This window comes from Manacus candei, unplaced genomic scaffold, assembly GCF_025592945.1.
Source record: "Manacus candei isolate 608988 ecotype Guabito, Panama unplaced genomic scaffold, ASM2559294v1 h1tg000147l, whole genome shotgun sequence".
Taxonomy (NCBI): domain Eukaryota; kingdom Metazoa; phylum Chordata; class Aves; order Passeriformes; family Pipridae; genus Manacus; species Manacus candei.
The window spans coordinates 229,451-252,232 of record NW_026138195.1 but is presented as its reverse complement, the minus strand read 5'-3'; the positions used below and the strand labels follow the sequence as shown (position 1 = coordinate 252,232).

The following is a 22,782-nucleotide window of genomic DNA, read 5'->3' as shown; positions in this document are numbered from 1 at the left end:
AAACTGCAACTTGATGAGAGACGTAATGGAAAAACCAAGCCAACAGCACGTGACGGTGCATCAGTACATCAATTATGAGACCGAATAGCACACTTGGAAACCATATCATTAATTTTCACGCGAAAGTGAGAAAACCGCTCGCCGACCATAAGGGGTACATGTCAACCATATATGGGAGCCCCCTGGCGGAGCACTCTGAAGGGCTTATTGAGATCTACCCAAAAAAAAAAAACCAAAAGTTTAGAAGAGGGAAAATGCCGCGATCACGAGGTCCAAATTGGCCGAGCATCCCCAACCATTAGTAACGGAGCGCAAGTTTAGGAAAATTAAGCAAGTTATGGCCCTGACCGAGGAACCAGAGGCGACAAAGAGCAAGTTATGAGAGTGGGTTATTGGTGGAGAGGGAAAGAATACACCTGAAGCTGGACATGATAAACATTACTAACGCCGGGTTGCTGGTTTCTCGTGAGGAGTACGACTAATAAATAACCCAGCACTTCTTGGTTGGTACATAGAGCAAGGTTAAGTGGTGAGTGGTCCATGGACCATGGATTCTAGGTTCTGTGACGTTCCTCGTATTGAGGGGGATTTTATGCGAAAATTGGCGGTTTTAGGTTTTAGTTCGGTTAGCGGTGTTATTCCTAGAACATGACATATTATGTCCTTGTGTGGGAATGTGCCTAGGTCTGTTAATGACGAGTCTTGGGTTGTATGGGAGATAGTATGGAATATTTGGTTGGGCTTGCAATAATATTATGTCAGATTTTCCTACATGCATGTTATGTCTAATGTGGTGGAGGATGCTATGCAAAGTAATACATACCGTAGGGTATGGGGGGAGGGGGGGGCCCCTCCCCTTGATGTCCGTGTTGATTGGAAGGTTGGGGGGTGTTTGGGTATTTTTTGGAAAACTCTAAGAAGGGGGTAACCTTCAGTCTTTGGTTTACAAGACCAACGTTTTTTATAAACTATTAGAGTAGTTAGAGGTTGAGTATCTTATTTTCTAGGAGGCTGGTGATGGGAAATAAGATGAGAATGATTGTGAAGTACGTAGTTGAGGCAAGTTGTCCGATGATAATAAATGGATGTTCGACTGGTTGGCTACCGATTCATGTAAGAATTAAAAGATTTGTTACTAGGATTCAGAATAAGAGTTGGGAGAGAGGTCGGAAGGTTATAGTTCGCTGTTTTGATATGTGGAGGAATGGGGCTAGAAATAGGATTAAGACGGAGGCGGCTAGGGCTAGAACTCCTCCTAATTTGTTGGGGATTGATCGTAGGATGGCATATGCAAATAGGAAGTACCACTCAGGTTTGATGTGGGGAGGTGTTACTAGTGGGTTTGCGGGTGTAAAATTCTCTGGATCTCCTAGGAGGTTAGGTGAGAATATGGCAAGTGTTATTAGGGGAATGAGGAGGAACAAAAGGCCTAGAATATCCTTTGTTGAGAAATAGGGGTGGAATGGGATTTTGTCGCAGTCTGAATAAATACCTAGGGGGTTGTTTGAGCCTGTTTCATGTAAGAAGGTTAAGTGGATGAGGGTGAGGCCTGCAATTAGGAATGGGAGGAGGAAGTGGAGGGCAAAGAACCGGGTAAGTGTGGGGTTGTCGACTGAGAATCCTCCTCAAGCTCATTCTACAAGTGTTTGGCCAATGTAAGGAATTGCTGAGAATAGGTTAGTAATTACTGTAGCGCCTCAGAATGATATTTGGCCTCATGGGAGGACGTACCCTACGAAGGCAGTTGCTATTAGAGTTAAGAGGAGAATAACTCCTGTGTTTCAGGTTTCTTTATATAGGTAGGAACCATAGTAGAAGCCTCGTCCGATATGCAGGTAAATGCATATGAAGAAAAAGGAAGCGCCGTTTGCATGAAGGTTTCGAATTAATCAGCCGAATTGAACATTTCGGCATGTGTGGGCGACGGATGTGAATGCTAGAGTGATATCTGCTGTATAATGTATTGCTAGTAGGAGGCCAGTGGTGATTTGGATTGTTAGACAAATGCCAAGAAGTGATCCAAAGTTCCATCAGGCGGAAATGTTTGGTGGTGTTGGGAGGTCAATTAAAGAATTGTTAACTATTTTTAGAAGGGGGTGATGTTTTCGTAAGTTGGGGGCCATTAATTCTTAGTTCTGTGTGAAAAGGATTATAATGAAGATAGATAAAGCGAAGGATCCTAGATAGGTTTTGATTAGTCCGGAGTGTAGGGTAGTTGAGACTTTGGATATTTTGAGCTGAAGGGTTGCTAGTCCTTCTGGGCCTATTTTTTTATATCAAGATAGGTCGATTAAATGGAATGCAATGTTCTGGCCGTTGTTTAAGAGCTTAGTGGGGCTGAGGCGGTGTATAAGGGGGTTAAAATATCCTAGAGTGCTGGAGAAGTTTGTAGCGGTATTTTGTTTAGGGGTAGAGAAGGTGTGTGTGAGTTTTGATAATTCTAATGCCAGAATAATGCCTAATGCTGTAACAATGATAGCAGTGGTTTTTGTGATTAGTGGTATGGTTATAGGAGGGGTTTTTGCAGGGGAGATATAGGAGGTAATTAGTAGGCCAGCTATAATACTTCCTAAGGCAAGACGAGTAATTGGGTTTGTGACTGCTGGGTCGTTTTCATTAATAGGAGTAATGGAGGGAATTCGGGTGTAGTCAGTTTGTACTAGTAGGGCTATACGTAGGCTGTAAGTTGCGGTGAAAGCTGTGGCTATAAGGGTTAGTAGAAGTGCTCAGGTGTTTAGGTAGGAGGTGTTAAGGCTTTCGATAATGAGGTCTTTTGAGTAAAACCCTGCTAAAAATGGTGTTCCTATGAGAGCTAAATTTCCGATTGTTAGGCATGAGGTAGTTGTAGGGAGTAGTTTCTGTAATCCTCCTATTTTTCGAATGTCTTGTTCGCCGTTAAGGCTGTGAATGACAGACCCAGAGCAGAGGAAGAGTATGGCTTTGAAGAATGCGTGTGTGGAGATGTGTAGGAAGGCTAGTTGGGGTAGATTTAGGCCAATAGTGACTATTATTAGTCCTAGTTGGCTGGATGTGGAAAAGGCAATAATTTTTTTGATGTCGTTTTGGGTAAGAGCGCATGTAGCGGCAAATAGGGTGGATAGGGCACCTATACAAAGGCACATAGTTAGGGCAATTTGGTTGTTACATAATATGTGGTGAGTGCGAATAAGTAAGAAGATTCCGGCAACTACTATTGTGCTGGAATGGAGTAGGGCGGATACAGGGGTTGGTCCTTCTATAGCTGCAGGGAGTCATGGGTGTAGGCCAAATTGGGCGGATTTACCTGTGGCGGCTAGGATGAGCCCTAAGAGAGGGAGGAGGGGTATTTGGTCTGGGGAGGACTGCTGTTGGATCTCTCAGGTGTTTATTGAGGATGCCAGTCATGCTATGCAGAGGATTAGTCCAATATCCCCGATACGGTTGTAAAGTACGGCTTGAAGTGCGGCGGTGTTGGCTTCTGCTCGGCCATGTCATCATCCAATCAGGAGGAAGGACATAATTCCAACTCCCTCTCAGCCGATAAATAGGAGGAATATATTATTGGCGATGATTAAGGTGAGTATTGCAATGAGAAAGATTAGAAGGTAAAGAGAAAATTTTGTGGTGTGGGGCTCTGAGGCTATATATCATGTTGTAAATTGAAGAATAGATCATGTTACGAATAGTGCAATAGGAAAAAATGTTAAGGAGTATAGGTCTATTTTAAGGCTAAGGGGGATTTTGAAGTTTGCAATAAATTTTCATTCTCAATAGAAAGTGGTGTTTTCTATATTTAGGTAGATGAAGAGGATTATGGGAACTAAACTAATTATAAAGGAAGTTTTAACAGTGTGCATGATGGTTGTTGGAGAGTTTAGATAGTTTTTGGATAGGAGGGGGAGCAAGATAGGCATAGAGAGGGTAGCCAGGGTCAAAAATATAGAAGTGTTGAGGATTAATGGGTAGTCCATTACTTTTACTTGGACTTGCACCAAGATGAATGGCTCCTAAGACCAGTGGATTGCTATTATCCTTTAAAAGTAAGGGGGCTGAGGTCTTAGGCTCAGATGCAAGAGTTAGCAGTTCTTGCTGGTTAAACCTCCCCTCGGCAGGCAAGAAGAGTTTAACTTCTATTTTTAGGATCACAGTCTAATGTTTGGTTTAAAACTATGCTTGCATGTGGGAATTCCTGAGATTAACTCTGGCTTTAGGATGAGGAGGAGGGAGGGTAGGATATGAAGTGTTATAAGAAGATGTTCTCGTGTATTTGAATTTTGGACAGTTGTAATATAGGTTGGAGTTGGGCCTCGTTGGGTTATAAGGAGCATGTAGAGTGTATAGGCTGCAGTTAGTAGGGTTGCGGTCCCAGTTAGGATAATGGTGAAGGTGGATCAGTTGAAGAGTGCAATTATGATGGTTAATTCAGCTATTAGGTTAGTAGTAGGGGGAAGGGCTATGTTTGTTAAGTTGGCTAGGAGTCATCAGAGTCCTGTAAGAGGTAGAAGGGGTTGTAGGCCTCGTGTTAGAAGGAGAGTACGACTATGTATGCGTTCGTAGTTTGTATTGGCTAGGCAAAATAGCATGGAAGAGGTGAGACCATGTGAGATTATTAGGATTATGGCCCCTGAAAAGGATCAGTGGGTTTGGATTATTGTTGCGGCAATGACTAGACCTATGTGACTTACTGAGGAGTAGGCGATTAGTGACTTGAGGTCGATTTGGCGTAGGCAGATGGAGCTTGTCATTAGTGCCCCTCATAAGGCTAGGGTTAAAAATGGGTAGTAGAGGTAGTCTAATAGGGAGTTTGTAATTATTGAGATACGCATAATGCCATATCCCCCAAGTTTGAGGAGGAGCGCAACTAGGAGTATAGATCCTGCGATTGGCGCTTCTACATGAGCTTTTGGGAGTCATAAGTGTAAACCGTAAAGGGGAGCTTTTACTATGAAAGCAAGCAATAGGGCTAGACTTGATATGAGGCCTGTTCAGGAGTTTGTAAGAGGTGAGTGTGAAAGTTTTATAATAGTCATGTGTATAGTTCCTGTTTGAGTGTGAAGGTAAAGAATTACTACCAGTAGGGGGAGAGAGCTAATTAGTGTATAAAATAAGAGGTAGATTCCAGCACTTAAACGTTCTGGTTGGCTACCTCATCGTGTGATTAGAATTAGGGTGGGGATTAGGGTAGCTTCGAATGCGATATAAAATAGTATCAGATCTAAGGCTGAGAAGGCTAGGATAATGAATGGTTGAGTGAGGATTATGGTTATGGTAAAAATATATTTTCGTGTAGGAGGTTCTTGTTGAAGGTGATTTTGGCTTGCTAGAATTATAAGGGGTAGAAGTCAACAAGATAGAACTAATAAGGGGGATGAAATTTGGTCGGTTCCAAGTCATGATGATAGGTTTTTGCTAGGATAATAGGTTGAAGGAAGCCATTGTAAGCTAGCGGTTGCAATTAAGAGGCTGTGCGAGGTGACATTGAGTCATAGAAATTTTGGAGGAGATAAGAGGGTTATGGGGAGTAATATGATTGTGGGAAGAATAATTTTTAACATTGTAGAAGGTTTAGATTGTGTAAATGGTCTGATCCATGAGTTCGGGTGGAAGCTACTAGGACTGCTAGACCAGTGCCTGCTTCACAGGCTGAGAACGCTAACATAAGAATGGGTATTAAGGTGGGGGATGTTGTCTGAGTTTGAATAGGTCACATAGAGAGGGCAATGTATATTGATAGTATTATACTCTCTAAGCATAGTAGAGCAGAAATTAGGTGTATTCGGTGAAAGGCTAGTCCTAAACTGCTTAGGGTGAAGGCAGAGTAGAAGCTTAGATGCAGAAAGGTCATTGAGAAAGTCACGGGGTAGGACTGTGGTTTGTTGAGCCGAAATCAACTGTCTTTGCTAGACTAACTTTCTGAAGTTACTCTGCTCATTCTAGGCCCCCTTGAATTCATTCATAGATTAGTCCTAATGCGAGGAGGAGAATGACTGCGGAGGTTCATGTTAGGGTAGTGAGAGGGGAGGGGAGTTGAGTAGCTCATGGGAGGGGCAGTAGGAGGGCAATTTCTAGGTCAAATAAGAGGAATAAGATTGCGACAAGGAAGAATCGGATTGAAAATGGGAGGCGGGCGGAACCTAGTGGGTCAAAGCCACACTCGTATGGGGATAATTTTTCTGAATCTGGATTTATTTGGGCTAATCAGAGGTTTAGTGAAGTTAGGATGATACACAGTGATAGGGAAATTGTGAATATAAAGAGGATTATGTTAATTGCCTTTCTCTGGGTTTGATCCAGATTTTAGAGATTGGAAGTCAATTGTAATTAGTATACTAGAAGGGCAAGATCCTCATCAATAGATTGTTATGTAGAGGAACAGTCAGATAATGTCAACAAAATGTCAGTATCAGGCCGCTGCTTCAAAGCCAAAGTGGTGGTTGGATGTGAAATGGAATTTTACAAGGCGGAGGAGGCAAATCAAGAGGAAGGAGGATCCAATGATTACGTGGAGGCCATGGAATCCTGTGGCAACGAAAAAGGTTGACCCATAGACTCCGTCGGCAATTGAGAATGGGGCTTCATAATATTCTATTGCTTGAAGTGCTGTAAAGTAGAATCCTAATAGTACGGTTATAAGTAGGGCTTGGGTAGCTTGGTTTCGATTACCCTCTGTGATGCTGTGATGTGCTCATGTAACAGTGACTCCTGAGGCTAGGAGGATAGCAGTATTTAGCAGGGGGACTTCTATTGGGTTTAGAGGCTTGATCCCTATAGGGGGTCATTGCCCTCCGAGTTCTGGGGTGGGAACTAGGCTGGAGTGGAAGAATGCTCAGAAGAATCCTAGGAAGAAGAATGCTTCGGATGTAATAAATAGAATTATTCCGTAGCGTAAGCCCTTTTGGACTGTGGGGGTATGGTGACCTTGGAATGTGCTTTCTCGTACGATATCACGTCATCATTGGAGTATCACTAGGACTATAGAGAGTAGGCCTAGGAGTAAGAGTTGGATAGAGCTGTGGTGAAATCACATGGCTAGTCCAGAGGTGGTGAGGAGGGCGGCTGCTGCTCCGAAAATGGGTCAAGGGCTTGGGTCTACTATGTGAAATGAGTGGGCTTGGTGTGTCATTAAGGGTTAAATGTTTTCTTGTAAGTAAAGGCTTAGAAGAAGTACAAAGACGTATGCTTGGATTATTGCTACGGCTACTTCTAGAATTGTTAAGAGGAGTAGAATAGTTATAGTTAGAAGAGACACGGTGGGTATAATGGGAAGGAGGACGGTAGTGGCTGTTGAAATGAGTTGGATGAGTAGGTGTCCAGCTGTGAGGTTGGCTGTGAGGCGAACTCCTAAGGCCAGAGGACGAATGAGAAGGCTTGTTGTTTCAATTATGATGAGAGCAGGAATTAGAGGTGTTGGGGTGCCTTCTGGTAGAAGGTGCCCAAGAGAAGCTGAGGGTTGGTTTCGTAGGCCTGTTAGCAGGGTGGCAAGTCATAGGGGGAAGGCGAGGGCTAGGTTTATTGATAGTTGGGTGGTAGGTGTGAATGTGTAAGGTAGGAGGCCTAATAGATTAATAGTTAGAAGTATAATTATGAGTGATGATAGGATTAGGGCTCATTTATGGCCTTTTTTGTTTAATGGGGTTATTAGTTGTTTTGTGATTAAGTGGAGGAATCAGAGTTGAAGAGTTGAGAGACGATTCGTAACTCATCGATTGCCAGGAGAAGGAAGTAATAGGGTTGGAAATAACAGTGAGACGAGGATGAGAGGGATTCCGAGGAGGGTTGGGCTTATGAATTGATCAAAGAAGCTTAGGTTCATGGTCAGTTTCAGGAGCGGGGTTTTGTAGTGAGTAGTGTTTTGTTGGAGGGAGGGTTGGTTGGGATAAATAGTAGGAGTTTGGGCTGCAGGATAAGAGAAAAAGTGAGTCATGAAGTAAGTATAATAAAAAGTCAAGGTGCGGGGTTTAGTTGGGGCATGTCATTAAGGAGGATGGATAATCCTCTTTCTCTAGCTTAAAAGGCTAGTGCTGGTTCATAGCTTCTTAATGATTAGGATGTTAGAAGTGAAGATCAGTTTTCGAAGTGTGTTAGAGGGGCTGATTCTACTACAATAGGTATGAAGCTGTGGTTGGCTCCACAGATTTCTGAGCACTGACCGTAGAAGACTCCAGGGCGGGTTGTGATAAAGGAAGTTTGGTTTAGTCGCCCTGGAATTGCATCGGTTTTTACACCAAGGCTAGGAACAGCTCAGGAGTGGAGAACGTCATCAGCTGTAACGATAATTCGAATTGGGGATTCTATTGGAATGACGATGCGGTTATCAACTTCTAGGAGGCGGAAATGGCCGAGTGGTAGGTCTGTAGTTGGTAGTATGTAAGAGTCAAAAGATAAGTCTTTAAAGTCTGTGTACTCATAGGATCAGTATCATTGGTGGCCAATGGCTTTGAGGGTGAGGTCAGGCTCATCGATTTCGTCTATTATGTAGAGGATTTGAAGGGATGGGAGGGCTAACATGATTAGGACAATGGCGGGTAGGATTGTTCAGACAAGTTCTACTTCTTGTGCATCGACGGTGTTAGAGGATAGTTTTTCTATAAGTATAAGAGCTAGTAAATACAGGACTAGGCTACAAATGGCTAGAGCGACTATTAGGGCGTGGTCGTGAAATTCAATAAGTTCTTCTATAATAGGGGATGAAGCGTCTTGAAAACCAAATTGAGAGTGGTTGGCCATGGAGTTGGAATGGGATGTACTGGGTTTTCACCTGTGATTTAGTCTTGACAAGGCTATGTAATGATTTTACTAACAACCCATAAGAAAGAAGCATGAGTGGTTTGATGCGGTTGGCTTGAAACCAGCTTATGAGGGTTCGATTCCTTCCTTTCTTGTACTTGGACAAAGGCTGGTTCTTCGAAGGTATGATAGGGAGGAGGGCAGCCGTGAATTCATTCGATGTTTGTAGAGGTAAGTTCTGGTTGTACTACTTTCCGTTTGGATGCGAAGGCTTCTCAGATAATGAACATTAGTATAATTACAGCTACTATGGAGATGAGGGAGCCGATGGAGGATAGGGTGTTTCATAGGGTATAAGCATCTGGGTAATCTGAGTATCGTCGTGGTATACCAGCTAGGCCTAGGAAATGTTGTGGGAAAAATGTTAGGTTGACTCCAAAGAATATTACTCCAAAGTGGGCCTTGGCTCATGTGGAGTGAAGGGAGTAGCCGGTGAATAGTGGGAATCAATGTGTGAAGCCAGCTAGAATGGCGAATACTGCCCCCATAGACAGTACATAGTGGAAGTGTGCAACTACGTAGTAGGTGTCGTGCAGGGCGATATCTAGGGAGGAGTTGGCAAGGACGATGCCTGTTAGTCCACCAATGGTGAAGAGGAAGATAAAGCCTAGGGCTCATAGTATGGGTGGGTCTCATTTGATCGTTCCACCATGTAGGGTTGCTAATCAGCTGAAGACTTTGATGCCGGTGGGGATTGCAATGATTATAGTGGCGGATGTGAAGTAAGCTCGGGTGTCTACGTCCATGCCAACTGTAAATATGTGGTGAGCTCATACGATAAAGCCTAGGAAGCCAATGGATAGTATGGCTCAGACTATGCCTATGTAGCCAAAGGGCTCTTTTTTACCGGCGTAATAGGCTACAACATGGGAAATAATTCCGAATCCTGGCAGGATAAGGATGTAGACCTCTGGATGGCCAAAAAATCAGAATAAGTGTTGGTATAAAATTGGGTCTCCGCCTCCTGCGGGGTCAAAGAATGTGGTGTTTAGGTTTCGATCTGTTAGAAGCATTGTAATGCCAGCAGCGAGGACTGGTAGGGAGAGGAGAAGTAGGACTGCAGTAATTAGGACAGATCAGACGAATAGAGGGGTCTGGTATTGTGAGAGAGCAGGTGGTTTTATATTGATTGCTGTGGTAATAAAGTTGATTGCTCCAAGGATGGATGAGACACCTGCCAGGTGAAGGGAGAAGATAGCAAGGTCTACTGATGCGCCAGCGTGGGCTAGATTTCCTGCTAAGGGTGGGTATACTGTTCATCCTGTTCCGACTCCGGCTTCTACTGTAGAAGATGCTAGGAGAAGTAGGAAGGATGGGGGAAGTAGTCAGAAGCTCATGTTATTTATTCGTGGAAATGCTATGTCGGGGGCACCAATTATTAGAGGTACTAATCAGTTGCCAAATCCTCCGATCATAATAGGCATTACTATAAAGAAAATCATAACGAAGGCATGTGCGGTGACGATTACATTGTAAATTTGGTCATCGCCTAGAAGGGTGCCTGGCTGCCCTAGTTCTGCTCGAATGAGGAGACTAAGGGCTGTGCCGATTATACCAGCTCATGCACCAAAAATAAGGTAAAGTGTGCCGATATCTTTGTGGTTAGTGGAGAATAGTCAACGGTTGATGAAAGTCATAGGTAAGATGGCTGAGTGTAGAAGCGTTAGGCTGTAGTCCTTTTTACAGAGGTTTAATTCCTCTTCTTATCGATTCTGTAGTGAAATTCATGTTGAGTTGCAAGCTCATTGATGTGCATTAAACATGCGCCGGGATCTAGTAGGCAGAAGCCTGTTGGTTAGGGCATTTAGCTGTTAACTAAAATTTTATGGGATCAAAGCCCATCTGTCTAGGGGGAGGTTCTAGCTTAATTAAAGCATCTGAGTTGCATTCAGGAGATGCAGGTTAGTGTCCTGTGTACCTTAACAGAAACTAAGAGGGATTAGCTCTTGTTTAAGGCTTTGAAGGCCTTCGGTTTAAATAACCTAAGTTTCTAGGGGATTACGAGTATTATGGGAGATAGTGGCAGGAGCATAATTGATAGGGAGGTAAAGGTTGTGGTTATGGTGTTAGTTGGTTTGTTAGTTTGTCACTGTTTTATGTAGTTGGTGAAGTTTGGGGGTAGTGTGATGGTTGCACAGTAGGCCAGTCGTAGGTAGAAGAAAAGTCCAAGTAAAGAGAGTAGGCTAATAGCTGTGGCTAATACTGTTAGTTCTTGTTTTGTGAGCTCTTGAATAATTAATCACTTGGGTAGGAATCCTGTTAGGGGAGGAAGACCTGCGAGGGAGAGAAGGGTGAGCATAAGGATTGTAGTGAGTGATGGGATTTTGGTTCATGTGGATATAACAGTGGATAGTTTTAGGGTATTGGTTGTGCTAAGGATGAGGAAGATGGCAGAAGTTGTTACGGTGTAGAGATAGAACGTAATTAAAGTTAGATTGGGGTTGTAGTTGAGAATAATGGTTATTCATCCTAGGTGTGCGATAGATGAGAAGGCTAAAATTTTGCGAGTTTGGGTTTGGTTAAGTCCTATTCAGCCACCTAGGGCAGCGGAAGCAATAGCTATTGAAGATAGGAGAGTTGGGTTGAGTGAAGGGGATGTAAGGTAGAATAGTGTGGTTGGTGGGAATTTTATGACTGTGGCCAGTAGGAGGCATGTTGTCATAGTTGAGCCTTGAAGAACTTCTGGAAATCAGAAATGAAATGGGACTAAGCCTAGTTTAATTGAGATTGCAATAGTTAGTAGTATGCATGATATGGGGTGGGTTAGTTGGGTGATGTCCCATTGGCCAGAGAATCATGCATTGGTCATGCTGGAGAATAGAAGTAGCGTGGATGCGGCTGCCTGGGTTAGAAAGTATTTAGTAGAGGCTTCAATGGCTCGTGGATGGTGGCTTTTAGAGATTAATGGAAGAATAGCTAAAGTGTTAATTTCTAAGCCGACCCATGCTATTATTCAGTGGCTACTTGAAATTGTGATTGAGGTTCCTAAGAGCAGGCTTATTGTGGAGATTAGTTTAGCTTGGGGATTCATTAGTAAGGGAAGGAGTTAAACCATCATTTTCGGGGTATGGGCCCGATAGCTTAATTAGCTGACCTTACTAGAAAATAATATAGAGGGAGTATAGAGGATTTTGATTCCTTTAGCGTAGGTTCGATTCCTACTTTTCTAAAATTAGGAAATGAGAGGGCTGGTATACCTCTATATTTACTTTATCATAGTAACCCTTTTGGATTCAGGCACATTTCCTTGAGTGTCTTAGGTGGGGAGGTAGGCCTGCATAGGAGATAGGGAGGCTGGTATGCCATAGGCATAAGGCTAATGTTAGGGGTAAGAAGTTTTTTCAGAGCAAATGTATGAGTTGATCATATCGGAATCGAGGGTAAGAGGCGCGGATTCATAAGAATCCTGCGGAAAGGAGGAGGGTTTTTGTAGCTAGAGTAGGGGGAATGAGTTCTTGAGGGAGATTAAGTGAACTAGGGTTTAGGAATAGAATGGTTGTGAGTGCGTTTATTAGTATAATGTTAGCATATTCGGCGAGAAAAAATAGGGCGAATGGCCCTGCGGCATATTCTACGTTGAACCCTGAGACTAGTTCAGATTCTCCTTCTGTCAGGTCAAATGGAGCACGGTTTGTTTCGGCAAGAGTGGAGATATATCATATTATTGCTAGGGGTCAGGAGGAGAAAATGAGGTAGAGAGGCTCTTGAGTTGTAGCTAGAGTGTTGAGGGTGTAGTTACCGCTAAGGATAATTACGGATAGGAGAATAATGGCCAGGGTAACTTCATAGGAGATAGTCTGTGCGACTGCTCGGAGGGCACCGATTAAGGCATATTTTGAGTTGGAGGCTCATCCTGATCATAGAATTGAATAGACTGCCAGGCTAGATAGGGCTAGAAGGAAGAGTATGCCAAGGTTTAGGTCGGTAAGGGGAAAAGGTAGGGGAAGTGGTGTTCAGATTGTAATTGCTAGGAGAAGGGCTAATATAGGGGTGGATATAAATAGATAGGGGGATGAAGTTGATGGACGAATAGGTTCTTTGATAAATAGCTTCACTCCATCTGCTATAGGTTGTAAGAGACCAAATGGTCCTACAATATTAGGGCCTTTCCGGGCTTGCATGTAACTTAGAATCTTACGTTCAACTAGGGTAAGAAATGCTACGGCGATGAGGATGGAGAGAGCATAGGATATTGATATAATAAGGTAAGTGAGGGTTAAGTGAATTGTCATGTGATTTGTGTCGGAGCTAGGGAGAGGATTTGAACCTCTGGGTAAAGGGCTTAAGCCTTCTGCATTTGCCAAGCTCTGCCACGCTAGCGGTCCTTTTCTAGGAGGGAGTTGTGGTGAAGCTCTTAGTAATTTAGTTGGGTTCATTACTGGGTGCGAAGGCGTGCTTGTGGTATAGGCCTTACTTCTTCGGTCCTTTCGTACTAGAAGGAGTTATAACATAGATAGAAACCGACCTGGATTACTCCGGTCTGAACTCAGATCACGTAGGACTGTTAATCGTTGAACAAACGAACCCTTGGTAGCGGTTGCACCACTAGGATGTCCTGATCCAACATCGAGGTCGTAAACCTCCTTGTCGATGTGGGCTCTTGAAGGAGATTGCGCTGTTATCCCTGGGGTAGCTAGGTTCATTACTCAATTATATTGGGTCTGGTTGCTATTAGCACGTTGATGGGTAGTTCTTGGTTAAGATGGATTGTCTGGTATTTGGAGGTTGAGTTTGTCTCCAAGGTCGCCCCAACCAAAAAATGCACACCAGCAAAATCCCGTGGAGTGGGCCCTGTAGGTGGGTATTGTTAATGGGAGTGGTAGCAGATTTTAAAGTTCCACAGGGTCTTCTTGTCTTATGGGGATATTCCTGCTTTTGCACAGGGAGATCAATTTCACTGATTATCTGTAGGAGACAGCTAAGACCTCGTTAAGCCATTCATACAAGTCCCGATTTATGGGACAATTGATTGCGCTACCTTTGCACGGTTAGGATACCGCGGCCGTTGAACGTATTGTCACTGGGCAGGCTTCACCTTTAATACTTGGTTTGCTAAAGGCTATGTTTTTGGTAAACAGTCGGGCCTTGGATTTGCCTAGTTCCTTTTACAGATTTTAATCGTCTTTGGGGGCGCTCCATAGGTGGGTTAACAGAGTTTTGGGTATAAGGTCTTGTTAAGGTTAGAAAATATCCTGTGGATTGTTAATAATGTTGTAATGTAAGCTTGCGCCATAGAGGGGATCCCTAGTTACTTATTTTAGCATAAATTCTCTTATTTAATATAAGTTAGCCTATTGGGGAAGAGGGAGTCATAAGGGAGTTTGGATTTTTTGGGAGAGGAGCTTTGACGCATTCTTTAATGGTGGCTGCTTGAAGGCCCACAGTTAAGTAGTAATTGAGTTTATCCGCTAGGGGAGAGTGTATTCTTTTTTAAAGGAGCTGTACCTCCTTTAAATAGCCCTTAATTCGCTTCATGTGGGTTGAGTGTAGTCCTGGGAGGTGAATTAAGAGGGAACTAAGATTCATTTTATAGGCAACCAGCTATCACCCAGCTCGATTGGCTTTTCACCTCTACTAACGAGTCTTCCCACTCTTTTGCAACAGAGACGGGTTTGCTCAGTAGATAGCTGCTCGTGAGTAGCTCGCTTGGGTTTCGGGGAGGCAAGCTTAAATTGGCGTTTTGCTTGGGTAGTTTCTCGCTAAATCATGATGCAAAAGGTACAAGGGTTGGTCTTTGCTGTTTATTGCTTGGGTTGTCATTACTATTTCATCCTTCCCTTACGGTACATGATCTCTATTGCGTCTTGAGTTTACCTTTCTATCGCCTATACTAGGTTGAGTAAGAGAATGTTTTGATTTAATAGGTGGTATTAACTTGGTTTGTATGTAATCTGGTAGAAGAGCTAGAGTTAGGCTTCAAGGCGATCTGATATGGGGCAGATATCTTTCAGGTGTAAGCTGAATGCTTTAGTTATAGCTACGCCTTGGTAGACTAAGTGCACCTTCCGGTACACTTACCTTGTTACGACTTGCCTCATCTCTAGCTTAGGGGGTTTATTATAAATAGGATTAATTATAGCTTGTGAGGAGGGTGACGGGCGGTATGTACGTGCTCCAGAGCCAGCTTAAAGGAGGCATTATTATCCTGCTTTACTGCTAAATCCGCCTTTTAGGGGTGATTTCACACTCCTTGTCGTGAGGTATTCTATGTTAGAAAATGTAGCCCATTTCTACCATCTCATGAGCTATACCTTGACCTGTCTTATTAGTGGGATGTTGCTGTTGTGCCCACTGTTAAACCCTCAGTTTTGGGGTGGGCTGACGACGGCGGTATATAGGCTGATTTGGCAAGGGATGGTTGGGTGTATCGTGGGTTATCGGTTATAGAACAGGCTCCTCTAGGTGGGTTTGGAGCACCGCCAAGTCCTTAGAGTTTTAAGCGTTTGTGCTCGTAGTTCTCAGGCGGATGCTTAAGTGGTGAAAGCATCAGGATTTAGGGCCAGGCATAGTGGGGTATCTAATCCCAGTTTGTGTCCTGGCTTTCGTGGAGTTTTGTTGATCATGAAGCTAAGATCATTTCTATGGGAATGTTAGATGTATCTTGTGCTTATAACAGCTTGGTTACATTTCAGTCTTAGTTGTAGTGATAGTGGAAAACCACTCTTTACGCCGTATAAAGTTAATTTGGGTTTCTTGTGTGACCGCGGTGGCTGGCACAAGATTTACCAACCCTAGTAGGTTGCTTTAACTAAGTCAAGTTTACACTTATTGCTTAATATTGATTACTGCTGAAAACCCGTGGGGGCGTGGCTAGGCAAGGCGTTTTGGGCTACAATTGGAGTGGTGTGCCTGATGCCTGCTCCTGCTGTCTTTTTAAGGTGCTGAGGGCATTTTCACTGGGATGCGGATACTTGCATGTATATATTTGGCAAGAACTAACTGTAAGGTTAGGACTAAGTCTTTTTTGTCCTTGGGTATGTGGGATAGCCGTCTTAACATCTTCAGTGTTATGCTTTATTGTAAGCTACAAGGACTAAGGCTGTTTTAGGCATAGTGATTATTATTGGGGCTTGTTTTAGTTGTAGTGATGGTTGACATTGATTTAGGGTTTGTTTAGTGGTTGGAGAAGTAGTTTAATTGGATAACAAAAATGTGTTGTTGAGGGGCTTTGAGGGGTGGAAAGGAATGGGTTTGTTAAGGTTTTATGTTCTTGTAGTTGAAATTACAACGATGGTTTTTCAGGCCAAAGGTCTTGGATAGAAGCCAAGCAGGAATTGTTATGACGTACTTTATATTATTTTTAAGTGTTAGCTTTATTTTGGGGGGGTTAGCAGTTGCTTCTAATCCTTCTCCATATTATGCAGTAGTGGGGTTAGTGTTGGCGTCTATTGTAGGGTGTGGATGGTTAATGAGTTTGGGGGTGTCTTTTGTATCATTAGTGCTGTTTCTGGTATATTTAGGTGGGATGTTGGTGGTTTTTGTGTATTCGGTCTCATTGGCAGCAGATCCATTTCCTGAAACTTGGGGGGATTGGCGGGTTGTTGGGTATGGTGCTGGGTTAGTTTTAGCGTTGGGGGGTGGGGTATTTATTGTAGGGCTATCTGAGTTAGAGTGGTTGGGGATGAACACGGTGGACAGTGGGGGTGTTTTATCTGTTCGGTTGGATTTTGAGGGGGCGGCCATGTTTTATTCTTGGGGGGTTGGTCAATTTTTAATTGCGGGCTGGGGTCTGTTGCTGACGTTGTTTGTTGTACTAGAACTTGTACGAGGGATGTCTCGTGGGGCGATTCGGGCAGTCTAAGGTGGTGTGGTTCAGAGAATAGTTTAATGAAAATGCCAGCTTTGGGAGTTGGTGATAAAGGTTTGATTCCTTTTCCTCTGAAAGGTTGGAAAAAGTTTGGGGCTAACTGTTTAAGGCTCATGCGGGTGGGATGTTATTTAGAGTAGTAGGGGTGATTAATTGGGGAGGTGAGAGGGTGAGAGGAAATGATGGGGTAAATTAAAGTGTAAACAAACAAACAAACAAGCAATTAACAAATGAATGATAAAGGGAAATGATGGGGTAGATTAAAGTGTAAACAAACAAACAAACAAGCAATTAACAAATGAATGATAAAGGGAAATGATGGGGTAGATTAAAGTGTAAACAAACAAACAAACAAGCAATTAACAAATGAATGATAAAGGGAAATGATGGGGTAGATTAAAGTGTAAACAAACAAACAAACAAGCAATTAATAAATGAATGATAAAGGGAAATGATGGGGTAGATTAAAGTGTAAACAAACAAACAAACAAGCAATTAATAAATGAATGATAAAGGGAAATGATGGGGTAGATTAAAGTGTAAACAAACAAACAAACAAGCAATTAACAAATGAATGATAAAGGGAAATGATGGGGTAGATTAAAGTGTAAACAAACAAACAAACAAGCAATTAACAAATGAATGATAAAGGGAAATGATGGGGTAGATTAAAGTGTAAACAAACAAACAAACAAGCAATTAACAAATGAATGATAAAGGGAAATGATGGGGTAGATTAAAGTGTAAACAAACAAACAAACAAGCAATTAACAAATGAATGATAAAGGGAAATGATGGGGTAGATTAAAGTGTAAACAAACAAACAAACAAGCAATTAACAAATGAATGATAAAGGGAAATGATGGGGTAGATTAAAGTATATTAAAAAAATTTAACAAATTGATGATACAAATGTTTTAACTGGAAAATTAGGGGAATGGAAAGTTTATAAAATTTAAAATTTTTGTTAAAAGTTTAAAAAACAAAAATTATTGATGATTAGAGGGGAAGTCCCTAGATCATTGCAAAAAATGGCAAATTTTTTGCATTTTTTTGCAATTTTTTGTGAAATTGATGGCAAAAAACATGTCTGGCGTGCATTAATTAAACTGCAACTTGATGAGAGACGTAATGGAAAAACCAAGCCAACAGCACGTGACGGTGCATCAGTACATCAATTATGAGACCGAATAGCACACTTGGAAACCATATCATTAATTTTCACGCGAAAGTGAGAAAACCGCTCGCCGACCATAAGGGGTACATGTCAACCATATATGGGAGCCCCCTGGCGGAGCACTCTGAAGGGCTTATTGAGATCTACCCAAAAAAAAAAAACCAAAAGTTTAGAAGAGGGAAAATGCCGCGATCACGAGGTCCAAATTGGCCGAGCATCCCCAACCATTAGTAACGGAGCGCAAGTTTAGGAAAATTAAGCAAGTTATGGCCCTGACCGAGGAACCAGAGGCGACAAAGAGCAAGTTATGAGAGTGGGTTATTGGTGGAGAGGGAAAGAATACACCTGAAGCTGGACATGATAAACATTACTAACGCCGGGTTGCTGGTTTCTCGTGAGGAGTACGACTAATAAATAACCCAGCACTTCTTGGTTGGTACATAGAGCAAGGTTAAGTGGTGAGTGGTCCATGGACCATGGATTCTAGGTTCTGTGACGTTCCTCGTATTGAGGGGGATTTTATGCGAAAATTGGCGGTTTTAGGTTTTAGTTCGGTTAGCGGTGTTATTCCTAGAACATGACATATTATGTCCTTGTGTGGGAATGTGCCTAGGTCTGTTAATGACGAGTCTTGGGTTGTATGGGAGATAGTATGGAATATTTGGTTGGGCTTGCAATAATATTATGTCAGATTTTCCTACATGCATGTTATGTCTAATGTGGTGGAGGATGCTATGCAAAGTAATACATACCGTAGGGTATGGGGGGAGGGGGGGGCCCCTCCCCTTGATGTCCGTGTTGATTGGAAGGTTGGGGGGTGTTTGGGTATTTTTTGGAAAACTCTAAGAAGGGGGTAACCTTCAGTCTTTGGTTTACAAGACCAACGTTTTTTATAAACTATTAGAGTAGTTAGAGGTTGAGTATCTTATTTTCTAGGAGGCTGGTGATGGGAAATAAGATGAGAATGATTGTGAAGTACGTAGTTGAGGCAAGTTGTCCGATGATAATAAATGGATGTTCGACTGGTTGGCTACCGATTCATGTAAGAATTAAAAGATTTGTTACTAGGATTCAGAATAAGAGTTGGGAGAGAGGTCGGAAGGTTATAGTTCGCTGTTTTGATATGTGGAGGAATGGGGCTAGAAATAGGATTAAGACGGAGGCGGCTAGGGCTAGAACTCCTCCTAATTTGTTGGGGATTGATCGTAGGATGGCATATGCAAATAGGAAGTACCACTCAGGTTTGATGTGGGGAGGTGTTACTAGTGGGTTTGCGGGTGTAAAATTCTCTGGATCTCCTAGGAGGTTAGGTGAGAATATGGTAAGTGTTATTAGGGGAATGAGGAGGAACAAAAGGCCTAGAATATCCTTTGTTGAGAAATAGGGGTGGAATGGGATTTTGTCGCAGTCTGAATAAATACCTAGGGGGTTGTTTGAGCCTGTTTCATGTAAGAAGGTTAAGTGGATGAGGGTGAGGCCTGCAATTAGGAATGGGAGGAGGAAGTGGAGGGCAAAGAACCGGGTAAGTGTGGGGTTGTCGACTGAGAATCCTCCTCAAGCTCATTCTACAAGTGTTTGGCCAATGTAAGGAATTGCTGAGAATAGGTTAGTAATTACTGTAGCGCCTCAGAATGATATTTGGCCTCATGGGAGGACGTACCCTACGAAGGCAGTTGCTATTAGAGTTAAGAGGAGAATAACTCCTGTGTTTCAGGTTTCTTTATATAGGTAGGAACCATAGTAGAAGCCTCGTCCGATATGCAGGTAAATGCATATGAAGAAAAAGGAAGCGCCGTTTGCATGAAGGTTTCGAATTAATCAGCCGAATTGAACATTTCGGCATGTGTGGGCGACGGATGTGAATGCTAGAGTGATATCTGCTGTATAATGTATTGCTAGTAGGAGGCCAGTGGTGATTTGGATTGTTAGACAAATGCCAAGAAGTGATCCAAAGTTCCATCAGGCGGAAATGTTTGGTGGTGTTGGGAGGTCAATTAAAGAATTGTTAACTATTTTTAGAAGGGGGTGATGTTTTCGTAAGTTGGGGGCCATTAATTCTTAGTTCTGTGTGAAAAGGATTATAATGAAGATAGATAAAGCGAAGGATCCTAGATAGGTTTTGATTAGTCCGGAGTGTAGGGTAGTTGAGACTTTGGATATTTTGAGCTGAAGGGTTGCTAGTCCTTCTGGGCCTATTTTTTTATATCAAGATAGGTCGATTAAATGGAATGCAATGTTCTGGCCGTTGTTTAAGAGCTTAGTGGGGCTGAGGCGGTGTATAAGGGGGTTAAAATATCCTAGAGTGCTGGAGAAGTTTGTAGCGGTATTTTGTTTAGGGGTAGAGAAGGTGTGTGTGAGTTTTGATAATTCTAATGCCAGAATAATGCCTAATGCTGTAACAATGATAGCAGTGGTTTTTGTGATTAGTGGTATGGTTATAGGAGGGGTTTTTGCAGGGGAGATATAGGAGGTAATTAGTAGGCCAGCTATAATACTTCCTAAGGCAAGACGAGTAATTGGGTTTGTGACTGCTGGGTCGTTTTCATTAATAGGAGTAATGGAGGGAATTCGGGTGTAGTCAGTTTGTACTAGTAGGGCTATACGTAGGCTGTAAGTTGCGGTGAAAGCTGTGGCTATAAGGGTTAGTAGAAGTGCTCAGGTGTTTAGGTAGGAGGTGTTAAGGCTTTCGATAATGAGGTCTTTTGAGTAAAACCCTGCTAAAAATGGTGTTCCTATGAGAGCTAAATTTCCGATTGTTAGGCATGAGGTAGTTGTAGGGAGTAGTTTCTGTAATCCTCCTATTTTTCGAATGTCTTGTTCGCCGTTAAGGCTGTGAATGACAGACCCAGAGCAGAGGAAGAGTATGGCTTTGAAGAATGCGTGTGTGGAGATGTGTAGGAAGGCTAGTTGGGGTAGATTTAGGCCAATAGTGACTATTATTAGTCCTAGTTGGCTGGATGTGGAAAAGGCAATAATTTTTTTGATGTCGTTTTGGGTAAGAGCGCATGTAGCGGCAAATAGGGTGGATAGGGCACCTATACAAAGGCACATAGTTAGGGTAATTTGGTTGTTACATAATATGTGGTGAGTGCGAATAAGTAAGAAGATTCCGGCAACTACTATTGTGCTGGAATGGAGTAGGGCGGATACAGGGGTTGGTCCTTCTATAGCTGCAGGGAGTCATGGGTGTAGGCCAAATTGGGCGGATTTACCTGTGGCGGCTAGGATGAGCCCTAAGAGAGGGAGGAGGGGTATTTGGTCTGGGGAGGACTGCTGTTGGATCTCTCAGGTGTTTATTGAGGATGCCAGTCATGCTATGCAGAGGATTAGTCCAATATCCCCGATACGGTTGTAAAGTACGGCTTGAAGTGCGGCGGTGTTGGCTTCTGCTCGGCCATGTCATCATCCAATCAGGAGGAAGGACATAATTCCAACTCCCTCTCAGCCGATAAATAGGAGGAATATATTATTGGCGATGATTAAGGTGAGTATTGCAATGAGAAAGATTAGAAGGTAAAGAGAAAATTTTGTGGTGTGGGGCTCTGAGGCTATATATCATGTTGTAAATTGAAGAATAGATCATGTTACGAATAGTGCAATAGGAAAAAATGTTAAGGAGTATAGGTCTATTTTAAGGCTAAGGGGGATTTTGAAGTTTGCAATAAATTTTCATTCTCAATAGAAAGTGGTGTTTTCTATATTTAGGTAGATGAAGAGGATTATGGGAACTAAACTAATTATAAAGGAAGTTTTAACAGTGTGCATGATGGTTGTTGGAGAGTTTAGATAGTTTTTGGATAGGAGGGGGAGCAAGATAGGCATAGAGAGGGTAGCCAGGGTCAAAAATATAGAAGTGTTGAGGATTAATGGGTAGTCCATTACTTTTACTTGGACTTGCACCAAGATGAATGGCTCCTAAGACCAGTGGATTGCTATTATCCTTTAAAAGTAAGGGGGCTGAGGTCTTAGGCTCAGATGCAAGAGTTAGCAGTTCTTGCTGGTTAAACCTCCCCTCGGCAGGCAAGAAGAGTTTAACTTCTATTTTTAGGATCACAGTCTAATGTTTGGTTTAAAACTATGCTTGCATGTGGGAATTCCTGAGATTAACTCTGGCTTTAGGATGAGGAGGAGGGAGGGTAGGATATGAAGTGTTATAAGAAGATGTTCTCGTGTATTTGAATTTTGGACAGTTGTAATATAGGTTGGAGTTGGGCCTCGTTGGGTTATAAGGAGCATGTAGAGTGTATAGGCTGCAGTTAGTAGGGTTGCGGTCCCAGTTAGGATAATGGTGAAGGTGGATCAGTTGAAGAGTGCAATTATGATGGTTAATTCAGCTATTAGGTTAGTAGTAGGGGGAAGGGCTATGTTTGTTAAGTTGGCTAGGAGTCATCAGAGTCCTGTAAGAGGTAGAAGGGGTTGTAGGCCTCGTGTTAGAAGGAGAGTACGACTATGTATGCGTTCGTAGTTTGTATTGGCTAGGCAAAATAGCATGGAAGAGGTGAGACCATGTGAGATTATTAGGATTATGGCCCCTGAAAAGGATCAGTGGGTTTGGATTATTGTTGCGGCAATGACTAGACCTATGTGACTTACTGAGGAGTAGGCGATTAGTGACTTGAGGTCGATTTGGCGTAGGCAGATGGAGCTTGTCATTAGTGCCCCTCATAAGGCTAGGGTTAAAAATGGGTAGTAGAGGTAGTCTAATAGGGAGTTTGTAATTATTGAGATACGCATAATGCCATATCCCCCAAGTTTGAGGAGGAGCGCAGCTAGGAGTATAGATCCTGCGATTGGCGCTTCTACATGAGCTTTTGGGAGTCATAAGTGTAAACCGTAAAGGGGAGCTTTTACTATGAAAGCAAGCAATAGGGCTAGACTTGATATGAGGCCTGTTCAGGAGTTTGTAAGAGGTGAGTGTGAAAGTTTTATAATAGTCATGTGTATAGTTCCTGTTTGAGTGTGAAGGTAAAGAATTACTACCAGTAGGGGGAGAGAGCTAATTAGTGTATAAAATAAGAGGTAGATTCCAGCA

The 22,782-nt window shown here is 42.7% G+C and overlaps 1 protein-coding gene, 1 long non-coding RNA gene and 2 pseudogenes across 2 annotated transcripts in view; 1 reads left to right on the top strand and 3 right to left on the bottom strand.

Moving 5' to 3' along the window:
• LOC127462949 (class II histocompatibility antigen, B-L beta chain-like) overlaps positions 1-22,782 on the top strand; it is a 181,265-nt gene that overhangs the window by 55,311 nt on the left and 103,172 nt on the right. The gene's annotated exons all lie outside the window — the stretch shown is intronic.
• LOC127462965 (uncharacterized) overlaps positions 1-22,782 on the bottom strand; it is a 112,980-nt gene that overhangs the window by 77,573 nt on the left and 12,625 nt on the right. The gene's annotated exons all lie outside the window — the stretch shown is intronic.
• LOC127462941 (cytochrome b-like) lies at positions 88-2,123 on the bottom strand (annotated as a pseudogene).
• On the bottom strand, positions 8,786-21,645 carry LOC127462940 (cytochrome b-like; annotated as a pseudogene).